The sequence below is a fragment of the Lactuca serriola genome, chromosome 9 (assembly GCF_051521515.1).
Source record: "Lactuca serriola cultivar US96UC23 chromosome 9, Lser_US96UC23_V15, whole genome shotgun sequence".
NCBI classification, from domain to species: Eukaryota; Viridiplantae; Streptophyta; class Magnoliopsida; order Asterales; family Asteraceae; genus Lactuca; species Lactuca serriola.
In genome coordinates this window covers 222,316,536-222,338,607 of record NC_136416.1, presented here as the reverse complement: position 1 = coordinate 222,338,607, position 22,072 = coordinate 222,316,536, and positions in this window count along the sequence as shown.

Genomic DNA, 22,072 nt, shown 5'->3' with positions numbered 1-22,072 from the left:
ACATGTGAGTGTGTAAAGCAAGCTAAAAGAAATATTCAATTGTTTTGTACTCTACCATTACAGAACCTCTTGAGTTGCTTGATATCGATCTCCATGGTCCATCCGCAATTCAATGTTTATCTAGGAAGATATACGTTATGTTCATTATCGATGACTACACCCACTTTACTAAGTATTCCTGCTTAGGTTAAAATCAGAGACTACATAGGAATTTATGAACTTCATAAAGAATGTGAAACATAATGTCAACCTTCCAGTTAGGAGAATAAGCAAAGACAATGGAATGAAATTCATTAACTTAACATTAATTGAATTTCTTGTTTCAAAAAGTATAGAACATAATCTACATGCTCCATACACACCACAAAAATGTAAAATTATTTAGCAGAAGCTAAATAATTTCTTGTTTCAAAAAGTATAGAACATAATCTAAATGGTGTGGTCGAGAGACACAATATAACTCTAGCAGAAGCTACTCATTCAATGTTAAACTTTGCCTACTTGTAACTATATTTTTGGGCTGAAATAGTCTACCGCGTGCTTTCTCCAAAACAGAACCATCATCAAGAAACACCTTAATAAAACTCCGTACGAAGGTATGAACAATCACAAACCAAATGTAAAATTATTTAGGTTTTTGGTTGTACATGTTTTGCGAAGAACAACCAAGACCATTTGACAATGTTTCAATCCAGAGTAGATGAAGTTATCGAGTGCTTAATCGTCGAATTCGAATTATTAAGGAAAGCTTCAATGTTGAATTTGATGATCATCATATAAGGCAAGATGTTAACCACACATAAGTAACATAAATTCTTGAAAGTTATATCCCTCCGAATGTTGCAACTCCCATTATTGAAGTAGATATTTAATCGTTGTTTGGACCTAATGAAACTACAATCGATGCTGAGAGATTTGCTTTTCATAATAGTCATCTGCAATGCTTAAGGTACATTATATAAACTTCTTCCTCGACTTTAATTTCTTCTAACACTCCTACTGCTGATGCTCCTTCCTTATCAGTTGAGGGAGAGAATTCAAGTTTAAATCATATTTTAACAATTGTTGAATGAGAGCAACAAGGTAGCATTGCTACTTTCGAGAGAGAGTATGTTGTACAATAACTTTTCCCACGTTTAATGATAATGTTGATGATGCGGACATGTATATAAACAACATGAATGATAATCCATGTACGGATGTGGATGTTGATCCACATACGGATGCCTATTTTAATAATGTTACGGATGCGTATGTTGATCATCATTTCATCAATCCCATAAAGAATCATTTGTGGATTGCTCCCATGATGATACGCAGCCAACACAAGAAATCACTATCATTCAACAAAATGAAACAACCGCCATTGTTTGAACTACATCTAAAGAACAAGATCCTCCAAGACTTCACATCTGGACAAAGATTTACCCACCAAATTAAATCATTGGTAGTTCACACATAGACGTACAAAATTGTTCCGCCAAAGATAGTTTGGATAAATGTCACTTTGCTTCCTTGCTTTCCAAGAATGAACCTAAGAACTAATAACTATTCAAGAAAAATTTGTAGAATTTAAAAGAAACAAAGTCTAGACCTTTGTTCCTAAATGAAGAAATCAAAAAGTAGGTTGAACTAGGGAGGCATTTAGAAACATGGTTGATGACTCTAGAGCCATCATTTGTAACAAGGAAAGACTTTTTACTCAGTGTTTTCCTCAACTTGAAGTCATTGATTATGAGGAGAACTATGCACCTATTGCTCATCTGGAAACCATTCACATTTTTCTTGCATGTGTTGCTCATAAAAGCATTAAGGTGTATCAAAAGGATGTCAAAATCACCTTTCTTAATTGCGAATTGAAAGAACAGTTATACCTATAGCAACGTCCAGGTTTTGTAAATCAAGATTTTCCGCTTCATTACTACAAATTGGATAAGGCTATGAATGTTTTGAAATAAGCCAATTTTTGGACTCATTTTGATTGGCTATAGTGAGGAATATAATAAGAACATGGAGTTAAACTATATAATAATAATAGATAATTGAAATGAGTAATATCACTACTAGAAAAACAGCCTTTTACGAAGCTCATTGTGCGCCGTAAAGGGCTCAGACGACGCGCAAATGCGCGTCAAGGAAGGCCCTGTCATAATGAGAGACGACGCGCATTTACGACGCGCATTTATGACACGCATTTACGATGCGCGGTTATGACACGCAATGCGTATCAAGGAAGGCCCTGTCATAAAGGAAGACGACACGCATTTGTGTGTCATAACCTTACGACGCGCATGTTTATGACACACAATGCGTATCAAGGAAGCCCCTGTAAAGAAAGGCCATGTCATAAATAAAGATGACACACATTAATGCGTATCATAATTTTAAATGTTAAAAACAATATTAATTTACAGAATTACTAATTTTCTAATTAAATTTGCATTTAATGTCTCATAACAGAAAATAAAATACCATATACAAAAAATACAATCCATTGCATAAAATTTATTGTCATACAAATAACAAACTTTATTTCATATTCATACATATGATTACATTATTCATTAAAAAAACATATACCTACATCTTCCCCTAAAATGTTATTACATGATGTTGGCCACTTCATTGATGGATCACCAAGAGGAAAACCAACAACTGCCCTAAAATGTTCCATGATGTGCCGATACTCATGTCCTGTAACTTTAAATATTTAAGAAAGTAAAATACTTCCTAAAAATAAAAATGCACAAGAAACAACACATCACAATGAGAAATTACTAACATGAATGGAAGAAGTACACTATAAATTTGTTTTACCAAGAGTGGAATGGACGATCAGGTGCTACAAAGTTTGTCCAAGTTGCCAAACAAAGACTACATGCAAACCAAAACATACATACACTATAAATCTAATTACCATACAAATCATATTCATACATACGAGTTTGTTTTACCTTTTTTTCCTCATATCTTTATTTTTTTATTCTTATTAGCCATGGAGTGTTGGTGTTTTCTTTTCTCTCGTTCAATCAATCCTTTGTTTTACTTTGAAAAATTAACAATTTCCCTACCAATTGACTCTGCATCAAACATAAAAAAGTAAGTCAATCAATAGTCAATGGTGAATACCAACTACAAGTTTTTACTGAAGTAACCTGACACCATAAATACTTTGGTTTAATAAACAGGAACATCTATGTATAAAAATTGCAATTGAAGTACTTTGGTCTAATACCTCCATTTCTACTAAGTGTCCAATCATTGTTTGTGAAGGTTGAAGACCTTCAAACAAAAAACTCCCAGCAATGTCATTAATGTGCATCTTAAGAACATGAAACTATTGTGGTTGATGCACTAGACAACTATGGGTGATCTGAAATATTTCCCACATATTTATTTATTATGAACTATAAAAAAAGAAAAAGAAATAGAAAAAAAAGATAATACCTTCACTAATTCATTGTATACAAGTCTAGCACATTGAAGACAATGATCCAACAACCGAGCTATTTGTCTTCGAACCAAAACTTGAAGTGGAACCTATATATATATGTATTAAAGGGTTAAATTATTAATATAAATAAATAAATCAATAAAAATTTAAACCTCTGGCACGAATAAAGCGGATCTAGGACTAGTTGCATGGTGGATTGTAGTGCGGATGTCTTGATTAGTTAATCTCTCAAATGGATCTACTTCCTGTGACAAGGACATATGAAATATATATATATATATATATATATATATATAAAGAGAGAGAGAGAGAGAGAGAGAGAGAGAGAAATAATAATGAACGTGTTTGCACCTGCCATTCGGACCACAGACATCATCTGCATTTGCTCCTAAAATCAATAACATAAGAATTAATAGTAAGTCAACATTTAACTATTATTTTAATTATTGATGTGAAAGAGCTCACTCACATGCTAGAATTTAAAAGCCCAACGCCCAGTACCATGTTGTTGCTCAAAGGATAAAGCCCAAGCATTCGGGTCCCCACCGTGTTCTTGGGAAAATTTATCAGCCCAACCATCTGCACGGGGCCCGAGCCCCATAACTTGCGATTCCCCCCAATACTGATCCAGCTCTGCGTATCTACCAGGCATGTGCTCCCTAACCAACCCCTCATGATTATCGATCTCTAAATAAGATAACAGAACATTCACCTGAACAAGTATTAATATATGTATTCAGTTCATCTATCAAGATTGTATCTTAGGTAGGTCAATAGAGTAGTTGTAGCTACTCTAATTTTCATGGTTTATAGAACACGTTGTGATTTCATCTTTAATAGCCCTGCCAAATATTTTGATTTGAATACTTAATTACCAAGAAACCTTTCAGATTATAGAAAATGATAAGAACACCAAGCATGGTCATGTCACTAAACGAGGCCTTAGCTTGTTACAATAGAATTGGTTGTTGTTATTGGAAAGAAGAATATTTGATTTTCAGCTAACTTTCCTAATTCCTAGTTTAATTCTCTTGTTTATATGTAAAATCTTCATCAACTTTTGCGTATCTAATATGGTTGTTCCCTCCCTAAATCATAACAAGGAACGTGAAGCAAAATCTCAAATCCTTTTATTGGTCAAGACTTAAAACCATATCAACCTTCAAGGCTGTTACATCTAACTCATATTGTGATCAATAATGTGTGTATATATAGAAAAAGTGTAGGTTTTGTCATCATACCTTAAATGAGAAATTACTAAATGAGTAATTCACATTGAGAGTTGAAGCACCAAATTCTTCCAGGTTACCACATTCATCACCCGGCCTGTTTAATCACACAGCCAAATGATCAAGGATTACAAAAGAAACCAGGTATGTGTGTGTCTGTGTGTGTGTGTGGAAAAGGATGCATGGATATGAGATCATACCTTTTCCTCTAGCATATTGCCGAAAGAACTATCACCAAATGTGCTGCCTGTATCAGACATATCATCAAAATCTCTGCCTCCATCAACCTGCTCATCTTCTGGATTCCAAATAGACCGGCTCATGAAATAACTCATGTCCAGAGTCTCAGCAGATGGTATGAATGTAGCCTGATTGAAACATACCCCCACACAACTAAACTCAACTCAACTCTTATAAAACAACTTTTTTTTCTTAGAATAAAAGTTGAAAATAGATGAAATTACCTTCTGCCTTGCAAGTGTGTCCCAGTGGATATTCTTAAAGAAATGGTGCATCTCTACCTGTTTGTTTATCATTAATAGGTCACACACATTATTTATCAATTAACTTCCTACCTCTTTGCCTTTTCTTATATATATATATATATATATATATATATATATATATATATATATATATATATATAATGGAGAGAGAAAATGTTACTTGTACAACCCCTATGGCACGAAGGCGTTGAGCTGGATTTTCAGTCAGCAACCTAAAATTGAAATAAACATAAACATAATTATAATTATGTACAAATATGTGATCATTGGATTGATTGATAAAAAAAAGTAGAAACTTACTTATTAATTAGATCATATGCTTCATAGCTCATCTCCTCAGGAATCTTGGGCCATGTTATATCTCTGTTCATAATGTTGGCAAAGACTTGTTGCACCCTAACCCAACCAAATTCAGAAAATGAGAAGATGACCAAAGTACGTTTGTTACCTTTTTATGCAATGCAATGCAATCTACCCTCCATCCTCAACAAAGTGTCAGACTTTTATGAGAGTGAGTACCTGTGGAGATTCTGCATTAAATGGTGGTATCCCTACAAGTAGCTTAAAAAGAATAACACCAATAGACCACCAGTCAGCTGTTGCACCTATAACAAACCAAACCAAATGAATTAAGTGTGTTTCAACTTTCAATATATGGATAAGCAATAAGCAGAAAGACATTTGAATAAATGATAAAGGGTAAAGGGCAGGGGGTATAATTGTAATTTCCAACCATGTCCCACGCCAAGAAGTATCTCAGGAGCCAGATAGTCAGGAGTCCCAACAACCGACTGTTTCTAAGAAGTTCTAGTGGGATTCACTGAGTCAATTCTAGTGGGCTAAGCCCTTTAGATGTTTATTAGCAACAACAGAGACTGCCTTCAGATGAGTTGAGTTATTTTAAGCGGAATACATTTAAACAACACTACGTTCTCATCTGTTTTCATCTCTCTCAACTTGGCAACAAAGTTAGCAGGTTCTGAATAAAGTACACGTGGATCTGCCAAAACATGTCATAGATACATACCTCCAGTTAAACAATACATTAGATATAATCAAGAAAATGATATTGGCACAAATTACCAAATAAAAAAAAGTAAACACTACAATATGTCACTGTTGTCATCTTCTGGAAAGGACAACCTACCATTATTCCAGTAGTAACAAGTATGGCCGGATAATTCTAAGCTTTTACCTATTCAAAATAGACACCCATCAGTAATTAACTTCAACATTTTCATTTGATGATTTGTCAGATGGATTTATGTAGTTAAAGTGAACCAAGATACATTGGCACTCACATTGTCAACTGGTGAATATGATTTCATGTAAAAGTAGAAGTCTTCTTTACGAGGATCACCCCATTCCTGCAACAGAGCAAGTCATTCACATTTAGAAAGAAACATACTAATATTATCATAGCATCCTGCTTTGAGTTTCCAAAACAAAAAAAATATTATATATAAATCATCTCCCATTCTGCAGTTGTAAGAGGAATAGTTGGACCAAGCATTGTAGTCACAACATCTACAAATGGTACTCCAGCTACAGTAGCCTTAAATAAATCAGGTCTCATGTTCACAACAGCACCAATAAGCAACCCCCCTGCACTTCTTCCATTAATGGGCATTTTTTCTTTCGTACAACATTTCTTTTGGTCTGAGAAGTTTGAGTTTCACCTATGTCGTTGGGTGATTGAAGGCGACGAGGCTGCGTTTTCTTCTTAGAGAGAGGGAGGGCGAGAAAGTAAACACAAACCTCACAAATTAGAGAGGTTATCGAAACCAGTAAGGGGAACACCAATGAAAAATCCAACAGATTATTGAGAGAAAAACTGATTTTTGTTTGTTTAAAAGCTATCAAAGTATCAAGAAATTTCCAATCCAGGAGAATTCAGAAAGCAAATAGATAGGTACCTGATTTGACTAGAAGCGCAACTGGACTAGGGTTGTAAATTTGAGGAGTCGTTGTAGATGGAGTAGGGTAGAGGTGAAGAGGAGTTCAGTTACAAATTTTATGTTGAGATTATTGTGTCTAAATTTCGCCATAAAGATACGATCGAGAGAGAATGGTCTTCGATTTTTGGAAGGAAGTGAGGGTGTTATATAGAGGGGGGATCAGACTCGCATGGAGATCTAAGGAGAGAGTGAGCGGTCTTCGATCCGATCGAGAGAGAATCATCGCCATAAAGATACGATCGAGGAAAATCATCTTGAGATGGGAAATTATTTGGGAAGAACTTGAAGCATTTGAAACCCTAGACCTTGATTCGATGTAACTTGACAGTGGCCATTGTAGATTGATATATTGAAGACCTGGAGGGATCCCTTGTGAAGAAAGCTGTGCGATTACAAAGAGTCCTTGTTGACCGGATCTAAAGATTCCATCAATAGCTTTATCGGGTTTGGTTAAATCCCCAGTTTGGAATGTGCTACATCTGGTTCATGAACTTGCCAAGTCAATTAGGGTTTTTTTCATGAAAAATGAAAGGGGTTAATGGATTAGGATGATCTCGTACCTGAGAAAACAAAGAAAAAGAAGGAGACCTCGCAGATCAATTACGATTCACCTTCGAGGTTTACAGAGAGACGGGAGGTAGAGGATGAAGGGAGATCTCGAGGAGAGAGTATCAGAGAGGGGAGAGTGGATTGCAAGAATGAAAAATAGATAGAAGATAGAAAAAACAAGGCGGGTTTTCAAAATTTTGGGGATTTCGTTTCCCCCTTCATTAACTTAAAGCGCGCTTCATTAAAATTATAAAGCGCGCTTCAGAATAATAAATTAATCTCAATGGATCTTGTTAGCTCAACAATAATAAGCTAGATATGTTAGATTGCGGAAATTGAAGGAACGTAAATAGCAACGATTTTATATCAATAAGCATTAAACAAGTAGACACTTAATTGAATCGTAATATAGTTTGCATGCAAACACAAGTTAGTATATGATGAACAACACAAGTGAAGAAGGACTCAATTTAAGTATCAGTAAAGATAACTTGATATTTAGAGATGAACGAGCTTATATTATTAAACTCTGAAGTTGTAAAAATAGATGAAGTGGGAAGCTTTATTTATAGATTCCCAAAAGTTACAAATAAATAATAAAATTACATAAAGAAACTGACTTCATGACCTTGAATGGTACACCGGATATTACAACGATTACAATAAATGTCAGTAAAAGGTAACTTATGACAGTCTTCATGTAAGGATCATCTGCACGTCTTTGGTTTCACATGATGATAAAAGTAGTCTTTGAGTAGCTCTCTTCGGGTTCACTTAGGCAAAGGGGTCACTTTCTTATTTCAACAATTTCCCCCGAAGTGACCTCTCAGCTAAGTTATTCATTGATTCATCTTGAGGAACTTGATGATGATCCACCAAAACTTCCTGAATTCAAAAAGCCATTTAATCCTCCTTGAAGTTTCAAACTTTACTTCTTCATAGGTGTGCTTGGACTTTTGCACCGAGGTTAAGGTGATCTCTAGTTGCTTCTTGGTTAAAGAATGAATTTTTGTAACTGGAATGAAGAATTTAGACTATCTTGAGACTTCTTTTTATACTATCCCGAGTTTGGAAATCTTGTTGCACCAATGTTCATCTCTTGAAATCCTTCAATGATGGTTGGAACGTGATTGAAGGGAGGAAAATCGAACTTTTTAGCAAGAACATGATGAATCTCTGCATCTATCTTTCCAAAATCACACCCCAGGGCCTTCAAGAATTCAAAATCCCTTTCGAAGGCAACATTCATCTTGGGATATTTTTCTGGCTTTACCTGGAACATCCGAGCAATCTGGAAGATCTCTTTAGGATTCATGCAAACGAAGTCTGGTTGAGATCTGACATACTCACATTTTCTCTAGGCCAGGGTGTATTGAAATAATTCACTTTTCATGAATTCCGTGATCTTGTAGTTTTTCACCTCATCCGGTCTGTCATTGGACCAAATGTATTTGAATTTTCCACCATGCTTGGCATAGAATAGACTCAGATGCTCAAAATCCATGGGGAGCCTTCTGTCTTCGGGTATGGTGAGTTCAAAGGATTGGAATACTGGGAACTATTTTGAGTTTGGATAAATTGGAATATCCCAATATCCATCAGAAGGTGGTTCATCATACGTAAGAACTGGAATGTAGTCAGAGTCTAGGAGTCTGCGAGTAGAGTTTACCCATGAGTTGAGTAGGGTTTCATCGAAGGTTTTATCAAATCCTTGTGCTCTCTAAATCTCATCTGCAAATTTCGCAGCCCTCCAATCTTGTTTCTTTTAAGCTCTTGAGGGGGAGTCATCGGTATGGTCTGATGACATTTCTTCGTCCATATCCTTGAGGTGAGGAGAAGTTGATTTTCGAAGAGAATCCTGAGGAGTTGGATCTTTGTTGAGCTCTGTGGATGGTTGGTGTCAAGGAGGAGTTTGAAAATTTTGAACATAGGAAGTTTTGGTCTTAGAAGATTTAGAGGACGAACTGGTTTCATTCCCTATCTCTTTGTTCAGATCACTTCCCTCTTTTGAGGAAGTAGGCTCTGCTTGCTCCTCAAACTAAACTTCAAAAAACCCGGCTTTTGAAAATTCGTGTTGAATTGCTTGTCCATTTGAGCACACACCACTTTGTTGGTAGGAATCGGGGGGTTGGAAACTGTTTGATATTTTTTTTTGTGAGACAGAAAATTTCATCAACACTTGCTTTGGCAGAAAAGGATCACTGCAACCCTTTGATTGTTTCATGAAGAATCAAAAACCCTAATTCATACGCAATATGAGTTTCCTCAATAAGTTGCTTTGATTTGTTTTCTTAAGTTTGTAGGGTTTATTGGAGTTCGGTTTTTAGCTCTTTCACTTCTTTGATGAGATCTTCTGCCTTGGAGAGAAATTCCATATGGTCAGACGTCCATTGATTATCGAGTTGTCTGATACACATCTCTATGCGTAGAAGAACCCTCTCTGCAGTGAGTTTCTCCCTAGTTTCCAAGATTTCAATTTGATCAAGAAGAGATTGTTTTGAGGGGGCATCAGCAGTCTACAGTGTGGCAGAAGATACTCCAGCCCGAATCTGATCAACTTTAGATTACAGGTCAAGGAATTCCTTTCTTGATATAACTAGCTTCTTTTTCCTTTTCTTTTTAGGCTTAGAAGTGGAATGTTGGGAACCACTTGACTCTTCGTTATCTAGAACCATGATGAAGTCATCTGACAGGAGAGGCTATTGAACTTCATCGTTGGTGTTTTCATCTAAGCCAAAGGTTGGAGCAGAACTGATCTCAATGGCAGTGCCATCTTCATTTGACTCATGAACTTTGTTGTTTGGAGGAGGCTTTGAAGGAGCAGCAACATTTTCCATCTCTTAAACCTTTTGCATGGTGTTTTCCATATCTAACATCCATTGTTGAAATGAAAGGATATCATGCACCGTTTCCGCATTGTTGATCATAGTGGCTGAATACTTCTCCACTTGGAGATGGGATTTTTCTTTCTGTTGTTGTTGTTTTTGTTGTTGTTGTTTTTTTGGTTGTTGTTGCACTTGTTGAGTTTTCCTTGCTTGAAGATCCCTTTTGAAGGATTCAAATTTCCTCAGCCCAGATTCTGTTGTTGGGCGGTAACGAGACCATGAGTCATCAGATGCATATCCGCCAAATCCTTGTTTCACTAAGGTGTCCCTCGGGTTCATGGATCCTTGCACATTTGTGCTCACCATGCCTAAACCGCTTGTGTGTAATGTTAACGGAATAGGATTTCCAGAGCTTCCTCGGTCTCCTTGGTCTAAAACCAAGTCTGGACTCGGCTCTATTGTAGCTAGGGCCTCTGAGAAAGGACTCTACAATGCAACTTCTGTTTGTTCTGTTTGTCTGACACAAATAAGAATGGAGTTCAGGTCCAAGAGAGAAAGAGAGAGAGTGAGAGAGAGAGAGAGAGAGAGAGAAAGAGAAAGTGTAAATGTGAAGCCTTGGAGACCTTAGGGCGGACATCGACATTTGGATTCACTTAGAGTCAGGATTGGTTTTTGTCTTCATGTTGTGATGAAACTGTGACAACCCGAAGTCTCTATCTTGTACAACATTCAATTCAATCAAGGTCAGACTCATTTCTGCTATCTTTTAGCATTGTTTAGGGTCTGTTTGAGTGTTACAATCTTAGTACAATCAAGGTTAGGGTTTAGGGATGAGTTATCTAAGTCATAAGTGTTGCATTCGGGCCAAACACTCCTTCAAGAGGAGTGTACGGCCGTACGTATGGGTATACGGCCGTACACCCATCATGGTCGTGAACCTCCCACATATATAGATGATACCCATCATTTTCCTTAATTTCATCCATTTCCATGTCAAGAAACCAGTTTCTCTCTCAATGTAACAACCCAGATTCCCAGGTATTATTTATTCTTATAATACTGGTGATTTGTGAGGAGACTCGGCGAGTTGGAGCTCAAACTCGCCGAGAATGATCGCGGCTTGGGCACGGGTTCGCGTCTGGACTCAGCGAGTCCAAAAGGTGGACTCGGCGAGTCCACGCTGTTTAATGAAACCCTAATTTACAGGGTATGAGACCTATTTAAAGGGGCTTATGGCCGTCATTTGCGGCCACCAACCCAGAGATAACCCTAAAGAGTCTTTGAGCGTTTTATGAGAGAGAAGAGGAAGATCCTTGACTATTTGTGGGTGTTTTTGCATATAGAAGAGGATCAAGGCAAGAGGAGACCAAAGAAGGTGCTAATCCAATGATTCCTAAGCTCAGAGACTTCATTTGAGGTAACCATTCGTTCCTTTCTCAGTCCTTGGTGTAAATCTTAGAGTTAGGGTTTCTTTGTGGAATGATCCATGGAGTAATTGGCCTCCTCACATGTTGGTGCTTCAGATCTGGGCCCAAAGAGGTCCATAGACCCTTTTCCCTCAAGCTTTATGAGTGTTAATGGAGGCCATGAGCTTAGAATAGCATTCTAGAGACCATATCATTAAATAAGGCCTTCGAACCTTTGCATGAGCACCAAGATAGTAACTTTACGTGATGTATGTGCTTGGAAGGACTGGATCTATGAGTTATTGGAACGGATCTGACCTCAGGAGTGAGTTTGAGTTTATGCATGGCATAGACTCGCCGAGTCTGAAGAACAGACTCGGCGAGTAGCATGAAGATTTTCCATAACCACTCAGTGAGTGGTCTTGCCGAGTTAAGGGGTTGACTCAGTGAGTCAGGGAGAGTCAGAGAGGGTTGATGGGTGGCCTGAGTCAAGTTTGAACTCGCTGAGTTGTTGTTGAGACTCGGCGAGTTGAGTCGTGGTGGCCCCGCAACTCATGCTAGGCGGATTTAGGAAAATACTCGACGTGTCGAGAGAGGATCCCAGGGAATCAGTGGATGCGTATAGACTCGCCGAGTCGCTATACTGCACTCGCCGAGTCCGGTCAAAGTTGACCGTTGACCATTGACCAGTGTTGACCTGTGTTGACTTGATAGGGTTAGTCAACCTTAGTTGTGAAGTGTTATTTAGAGATATATTGTGTTATAGGAGGACTATAGATCCGGGGATCGAGCATGAGTGATTTCAGGGATTTGCGAGTTATTGAGATACGCGAGGTGAGTCTTCTCACTATACTTTACCTTGACTAGGTAACCAGAGTTATGTGATAGAGTATTTGTATGCTATGTATGTTATGTGTTGCACTACTGTAACGTCCCAAAATTCAAGAATAAAAATTTCTTTTAATAAAATATTACTTAAAGTAAAATCATCATTTCAAAACATAAACAGAGTATTAGTTTTCAAAACACATGTTCATTATCAGAGTAAAACATTCCCAGGCTGACTAATCTATGGTGTGTGCCATGCGATCATCCCGAGCTCCATCATCTGCTACCGAAAGCACCTGGAACCAAAACTGAAAACCGTAAGCACGAAGCTTAGTGAGTTCCCCACCCTACCATACCATGCAAACATACAACAAACATACTGCCAGGCTATTCTGGGGTGCCTAACTACCCTGTACGGCCATTTTGGGGTGCCGACTACCCGTGCGGCCATTCTGGGGTGCCGACTTCCCGTGTCAAACCATTATGGGGTGCTGACTACCCGTGTCAAGCCATTCTGGGGTGCTGACTACCCGTCTCAAGCCATTCTGGGGTGCTGACTACCCGTCGGTGCTGACAACCGATCCTCGGGGACTGTTTCACCCCCTACTGCTACTTACACATATATCATACATAACATATTATCAGACATATCTGGGGTGTCTGACCTACCTTTCGGTCCTAACAACCGAACTCTATTACTATCACATACGCATATCATAACGTAACAGATTATCAGACATATCTGGGGTGTCTGAACTACCCTTCGGTCCTAACAACCGAACTTGGGGATTGGTCCCCTCCTACTACCTCTATCGCATATAACATAATAGGACAGCATGCAAACATATCCTCACATACTGTCAGACGTTTCTAGGGTGTCTGACTACCCTCCGATCCTAACAACCGAACTCTACTGATGAGCCAGGGAGCCCCGTCCATGCTCCTACTAATAGTGAGACACGGGCCCAGCCCGCGCTCACTCTTTCCCTAACTTGGGCCTCGCCCCTGATCTGCTGCTAATGAGATGTGGAACACCATCCACACTCTACTATTGGTGAGGTATGGGACCTCGCCCACACTCACCACCCTACCAGGCACATACAAGTATCACACAGACAACAAGTATAAACTATCACAGAAACCATTCCTTGGGCACCCGCCCGCTAACATTGGACCTCTTCCTGAACAACATACTAGCATACGATGCCTAGGGCTAACCCCCGGGTCTTCTACTCATGTCTACATGGGCCGGCATTGTGGCCATAGACCCATTCACACAAATGGAAACTCACCTGATACTGTTGAACTGTTGTTGCTAATCCCTTTGACTGCTACCTGACCACTGACTTCGAACTGCTGCTCCACTAGCTCCCCGAGCTACCAATATCAACATTACACTTAGTCTAACTGACCTTCAAAGGTCAACTAAGTCAACTCTTGCCAAAGTCAAAGTCCTGGTCAAAGTCAACCTCCCAGGTCAACCCTACTCACCGAGTCACCCTATTGACTCGCCGAGTTCATATGTTCAGAGTCCTTCTATTCGCGACTCGACTCACCGAGCCAGTCCATGACTCGCCGAGTCTACCGATTACCGAGTCCTGACCTGTCCAACTCACCGAGTCTCCATTCGACTCACTGATTCGAGTCTCAACTCGAAGGGTTTGGGGTTTCACGACCTGACTCGCCGAGTCCAAGAATAGACTCGCCGAGTCCAAGACAATCTCCATCCAACTCGCCGAGTTCATGCCCAACTTCATCCGACTCGACGAGCTGTTCATCCCACTCGTCGAGTTCCTCCTCATCTTCAAGCTACTCGCCGAGTCCACTCAAAGGACTCGCGGAGTCCATCCGGTCCTCCATACATGCAGAGGACTTTTGAGTCATGCAGGGACTCAAATCTGTAGATCTACCCTTCCCAAGCCTATTCCTCATGTAAGGTTGCAAACTTTACGTGTAGAGAAGGAGATCCAAGCAAAATACACCATAAACTAGGGTTTAAGGTCAAGGGGCTTCAACATTGACTCAAGGGATAATACTTTATGCTTCTCTAGTCCATAACACACTTGGATCTGAAGTGGCAACTCCAGATCCGGCTTCTAACTCGAATGGGTGACAAACCATGGCTTAAAAGCCCCAAATCTCACAACCATGGAATATCTAAAGGAGAGAGACGACTTATTACCTTCAATATCTCAGAAGTGCTCCACAAACTCCATATCTAAAGCCAATCCTTGAAGCTTCACTGATTCCCCTCTTTCTTCTTCCTTCAATTCACCCAAAAAAATGGCTTGGAAGCTTGAATGCACAACAATGGAGGCTTAGGGTTGGCTTTCTGAATGAGGGAGGCTCTAAGGAACCCTAATGGAGAGAATAAGGAGCTTAAATAGCGCCCAAAGTCCTGGATTTAGGGTTTTCCTCGCACAGACCAGACTCGCCGAGTCCACTTGGCCGACTCGCCGAGTTGGTCACTTACACCTCGACCCGGATCCCGCTCGGACTCGCCGAGTCGCCCCTAAAAATTAGGGTTTTCTTTCCTTTCTTGGCCTTCAAAACTTTGGGTGTTACAACTCTCCCCCACTTAAACTAAACTTCATCCTCGAAGTTTGCTATGGCCCACCGCTTGCCATCTGCCTCCAATAACTCACCAATTAATCCAACACCAGCTGCCTACCTTCGCTGGCCTCCCGCTTGGTCATTCCGACTAACACAAATCCTTGCGGATAATCATTTCGGGTCAGCTCTGACCCTGATCGTTCTAGAAACATAACTTACTCAGCCGACAACCTTCTGGTACTCTCCGAGTACTGCAACTGGACCCATAGGGATTCACCCCTTCTCTCCTCACGCGATTCCCTTGCCTTCCCAAGGCGATGCCCCAAAACAACTATCTCCCCTGCCACTGTGAAGATCCTATCTTCACCAATTCTATTACTCCCGCTACTTCCAGTACGGGTCATTATCGCCAGTATCCACTGGGCATTTTTTTCTACTATACTTTGGTGCCGAGCACCTCACGATCAACTAACCGAATTCCACGATACGCTGCATACTCGTACTGCCACTGACTGGCAATTTTGCTGTTCCTTATCTGCCTTCCGGATGAACTGAGACCACCCTGGTCCCTACCAATCTACCAATATCTGGATTACCGGCCCCCACCGGTCGCTAGCCCCAACTCAACTCCTAGTCGCTCCCAGCGACTTTTGAAGAAACTTCACCAATAACCGCTCAATCCACTCTGCCACTAAATCATACACCTGATACATACTCTCTAACGAATAGGGACCGATGAATGCTACGGGCACCCCGTAGTCTTACAACACTTCTACGCTGCCAGCCAACCAAAGCTACGGGCCGCCCCGCAGTCTTGCTAAACCAGTGCTACGGGCCACACCGTAGCCTAGCCCTACTCTCATACGATTGCTGCAGGCCGCACCGCAGTCTTACTAATTATCCTCACATACGATTGCTACGGACCACACCGCAGCCTTAATGTACTTCTCTTACTATCTAGCCACTGGTGAATGCTACGGCCATCCGGTAGTCTGACAACACCTTTCCACACCGACTAGCTGCTAGTGGATGCTACGACTAACCCATAGTTGATCATACAGCACAATCGAGTACTCCCAAGTGGTACTCATGTCCCAAATTGAACTCCCAACCGATTCCTATGTAATCCGTGACCAAAAATTTTGAGAAGGAGGTCTCACAATTGACAAGTTTTCCCAACTTCCAATTTACACTATCCTCCAATCATATAGTCACCTGAGCCGTCTTTCTTCCTAACAGGAGAGCGAAACTTAATCTAGTTTCAAAACTGCTTCGCTTCTGAATCCTTGGGTGATTCTCCCCCACTTTGATTCAACTAATTCCCTATAACACACAAAACTGGAAGAATTCCCAATCCTTCTCACCACCCATGACCAATCTGATAGAAACCACACTTTTACCATTGCTAGTGTTTCAACACTAGTTAGTCCAAAAGATCACACAACTCTAAAAATCCGAATGAATCTTCGGTAATAACCCGCTAGACCTAGGAAGTTCCGAATCTCAATTGGAGACCTCAGAATCTCCCACTGCATCACGACCTCTAACTCAGCCGGATCGACTAGAATACCCTTCTGATTGACAAGGTGCCCAAGAAATTGCACCCCGCACAACCAAAACTCACAATTGGAGAACCTTGCGAAAATTCTCTCCCTTCTCAAAGTCTCTAGCACCTCCCTCAGGTGCTTCTCGTGCTGCTCCTCAGTCTTGGAATAAACCAAGATGATGTTGTATATTCCCAATCCCGTAATCTGGGTAATTGCTCTATCACTATTCGCTAATGCTTCTCGGCATGCAATTGGCATATGACATCTCTTGAAAATGTAATTCAGACACGAACTGAGGATAAAACAGGGTTACACTTACTCAACCCTTGGAACAAAAGTCACCCTTGTGCAGTTTTCCACAAGTGCTGCACCCATTCTGACCCCGCTGGCCTCTCAGAAGTTGATCTGAAATCTACGGTCTCCTCCTGGGACCCTTCACTATAAGCAACTGATCTCGTTCTCTCTTAACAATGTGCTCCAAGTCAATATCCCGCTCTCGAGCTCTAGAAGTCATATCATTCAGGGTCTTGCACCCCGAGATACTCATGATCTCCCTGCTATCATTCTACAGTATGTCCTGATAACTTTCCTTCTTCATTTCCTCATCTGCTGCATACTGCGGTACCATATAAGCTCTTTCCCGAGGCTTGGCAGTGATCTCTGCCACAGTCTCATTCGTCTGGTGAGGATCTAACAACTTTGGCGCCAACTACTGTGCCTCAATCGCCTGGGCACACTCTGCCCAGAATCCGGTCTGGAAGTCATCCCATAACATAGCACCAACCACATGATCCCTCAACTCACTACCAACCTCTTCCTATCAATCTCGTTCTCTATCCCTCAGGAGATAGGAAGTAAGCCAGATCTTGTCTCCTTTCGAGACAACGTCTGGTACGAAAAGTGTTGGTGACATCTGCCAACCATCTGCTGCTAACAATGGGGTCCCTAACCCCCATGACAATCTGAAGCCTCACTAACTCTGAATTCCCGAAACATCAACGTACGAGTTTCCATCATGACTGCTTTCTCAGTGCAGAATGCACTCGACCTCTCACCACAAATCTCTATAATGCCCTCCTTGATCCCACTGAGGATCACAGGAGTCTGGTCAGTGATACTGCGCAAAATTCCTAGATGAAATGAACTCTCTCATCTGATCATCAATCTGCCCGGCTCCAGAGTCCGAGCCTGATCCCCTGTCGACACCAGAACTACCATCTGGTCTACCATGTAGCATCACTATACTCGGCAGCATGCCATCACTAACATCACAATACTCATCCAAACTCGAGGGATCTAACACACTACACGTTCCCTGGATTCATCTCAGCCTTCCTTGATTCGAGTACGGATCCTCTGCTTTCAGTAGTACGGGCCCATACTACCTTCCACATCTATCTGTACTTTCCTCAAGTACTGCCTCGACTCCACCAAGTAACTTCTACTACTATTGATCTCTGCTACTCTCATCCTAGGCTTACCCTAGGGAAACCTCTGACTCAACTCAACCAATCCTCAACTGCTGAAGGTCTCCTTGTGATGCCAATTAGCCATCACCTGGATACCATCACATGTGACGAGGCTCAGATAATCCTTCAAGTAAAAGACTCGTCCCTACAACGGTTAGACTCAAACGAGAGCTGCACAATAGGGCCAAATTTAGCACTCCGAGATTATTCAACCCTGATGACATGTGACGCGGCGTATCCACTTAACGGCTAACTCCCATCACTCAAAATCCCACAATGCACAAAGCAAGCAACATTCGGACAAGGGGAAAATCTAACCACAACATACTTAAGCAATCATATCCAAATAGCAAGAATCTGAACTAGCATGCAACACAAACTCATAAACTCAGTCATAACCTAATCAGGCTATCCTACTACTGTCTAATCAACACTATCATGCAGCTCAAACACATATAATAGGCACATAAGGCATCATTCCTAGATCCTTAGTCCTAATCTACCATGCTGTTCCATCAACTGATAATCAAAACATAAACTTGTATGGGTATTTTGGGGTACTTACTTGAGCTCGGCTGATTGCATGCACCACACCCTTTTTCTCTTTTCAAAGTTCTTTCCTTTCTGAATTATTTTTGCTTTTCTAAAACTGTTTTCTTTCCCAAAACTCTCTTTTACAAAACTGTCTTTTCATTTTGAAAACTTCTATACCAATTCCTCAGTTTGAGTTCAGACACACCCGAGAGCATGTCCGAATCCCTCAAACCAAGGCTCTGATACCAACTAGTAACGTCCCAAAATTCAAGACTAAAAATTTCTTTTAATAAAATATCACTTAAAGTAAAATCATCATTTCAAAACATAAACAGAGTATTAGTTTTCAAAACATATGTTCATTATCAGAGTAAAACATTCCCAGACTGACTAATCTATGGTGTGTGCCATGCGATCATCCCGAGCTCCATCATCTGCTACCGAAAGCACTTGAAACCAAAATTGAAAACCGTAAGCACAAAGCATAGTGAGTTCCCCACCCTACCACATACCATGCAAACATACAACAAACATACTGCTAGGCTATTCTGGGTGCCTGACTACCCTGTACGACCATTCTGGGGTGCCGACTACCCGTGCGGCCATTCTGGGGTGCCGACTTCCCGTGTCAAGCCATTATGGGGTGCTGACTACCCGTGTCAAGCCATTCTGGGGTGCTGACTACCCGTCTCAAGCCATTCTGGGGTGGTGACTTCCCGTCGGTCCTGACAACCGATCCTCGGGGACTGTTTCACCCCCTACTGCTACTTACACATATATCATACATAACATATTATCAGACATATCTGGGGTGTCTGACCTACCTTTCGGTCCTAACAACCAAACTCTATTACTATCACATACACATATCATAACGTAATAGATTATCAGACATATCTGGGGTGTCTGAACTACCCTTCGGTCCTAACAACCGAACTTGGGGACTGGTCCCCTCCTACTACCTCTATCGCATATAACATAATAGGACAGCATGCAAACATATCCTCACATCCTGTCAGACGTTTCTGGGGTGTCTGACTACCCTCCTGTCCTAACAACCGAACTCTACTGATGAGCCAGGGAGCCCCGTCCATGCTACTACTAATAGTGAGATACAGGCCCAGCCCGCGCTCACTCTTTCCCTAACTTGGGCCTCGCCCCTGATCTGCTGCTAATGAGATGTGGAACACCATCCACACTCTGCTATTGGTGAGGTACGGGACCTCGCCCACACTCACCACCCTACCAGGAACATACAAGTATCACACAGACAACAAGTATAAACTATCACATAAACCATTCCTTGGGCACCCGCCCGCTAACATTGGACCTCGTACTGAACAACATACTAGCATACGATGCCTAGGGCTAACCCCCATGTCTTCTACTCATGTCTACATGGGTCGGCATTGTGGCCGTAGACCCATTCACACAAAGGGAAACTCACCTGATACTGCTGAACTGCTGCTGCTAATCCCTTTGACTGCTACCTGACCACTGACTCCGAACTGCTGCTCCACTAGCTCCCCGAGCTACCAGTATCAACATAACACTTAGTCTAACTGACCTTCAAAGGTCAACTAAGTCAACTCTTGCCAAAGTCAAAGTCCTGGTCAAAGTCAACCTCCCAGGTCAACCCTACTCGCCGAGTCACCCTATTGACTCGCCGAGTTCATATGTTTAGAGTCCTTCTATTTGCGACTCGACTCGCCGAGCCAGTCCATGACTCGCCGAGTCTACCGATTACCGAGTCCTGACCTGTCCAACTCACCGAGTCTCCATTCGACTCACTGATTCGAGTCTCAACTCGAAGGGTTTGGGATTTCGCAACCTGACTCACCGAGTCCAAGAACAGACTCGCCGAGTCCAAGACAATCTCCATCCAACTCGCCGAGTTGTTCTTTTAACTCGCCGAGTTCATGCCCAACTTCATCCGACTCGATGAGCTGTTCATCCCACTTGTCGAGTTCCTCCTCATCTTCAAGCTACTCGCCGAGTCCACTCAAAGGACTCGCCGAGTCCATTCGGTCCTCCATACATGTAGAGGACTTTTGAGTCATGCTGGGACTCAAATCTGTAGATCTACCCTTCCCAAGCCTATTCCTCACGTAAAGTTGCAAACTTTACGTGTAGAGAAGGAGATCCAAGCAAAATACACCATAAACTAGGGTTTAAGGCCAAGGGGCTTCAACATTGAATCAAGGGCTGATACTTTATGCTTCTCTAGTCCATAACACACTTGGATCTGAAGTAGCAACTCCAGATCCAGCTTCTAACTCGAATGGGTGACAAACCATGGCTTAAAAGCCCCAAATCTCACAACCATGGAAGATCTAAAGGAGAGAGATGACTTATTACCTTCAATATCTCAGAAGTGCTCCACAAACTCCAGATCTAAAGCCAATCCTTGAAGCTTCATTGATTCCCCTCTTTCTTCTTCCTTCAATTCACCCAAAAAATGGCTTGGAAGCTTGAATGCACAACAATGGAGGCTTAGGGTTGGCTTTCTGAATGAGGGAGGCTCTAAGCAACCCTAATGGAGAGAATAAGGAGCTTAAATAGCGCCCAAAGTCCCAGATTTAGGGTTTTCCTCGCACAGACCAGACTTGCCGAGTTGGTCACTTACACCTCGACCCGGATCCCGCTCGGACTCGCCGTGTTCCTCCTTGGACTCGCCGAGTCGCCCCTAAAAATTAGGGTTTTCTTTCCTTTCTTGGCCTTCAAAACTTTGGTGTTACAACTGCATTATTTCTACGTGATCTATGCTATGCATGTTATCAGAGTTAGAACCTGAGGGTTCACAGAGCTTGGGTGTACGGACCCACAGAGTTATAGCCTTGAGTGGCTAGTATGCGTTATGTATGGTATATTGGGAAACTCACTAAGCTGTGTGCTTACAGTGTTTGGTGTTATTTGTTTCAGGTACTAGTGATGATCGTGGGAAGGCGCCAGCTTGATCAGTACACACACGGGATTTTCATGTTATGTGATCTTGGGATTCTTTATAGGTCTTGGATTGGAGTTTCAAACATTGATGTTTTTATGAAAATTAAATGAATATGTTTTTATATTATGCGAAAAATTATTTTGAAATTTATGGTGTTACCCTCAACTATCATCAATCATTTCATCTTGATCTTCAAAAATGTTAGTATGTCTTCCATTTATAAGTTGATATCCTTCCTAGTCTTGTAAACATCTCATGATTCATCCA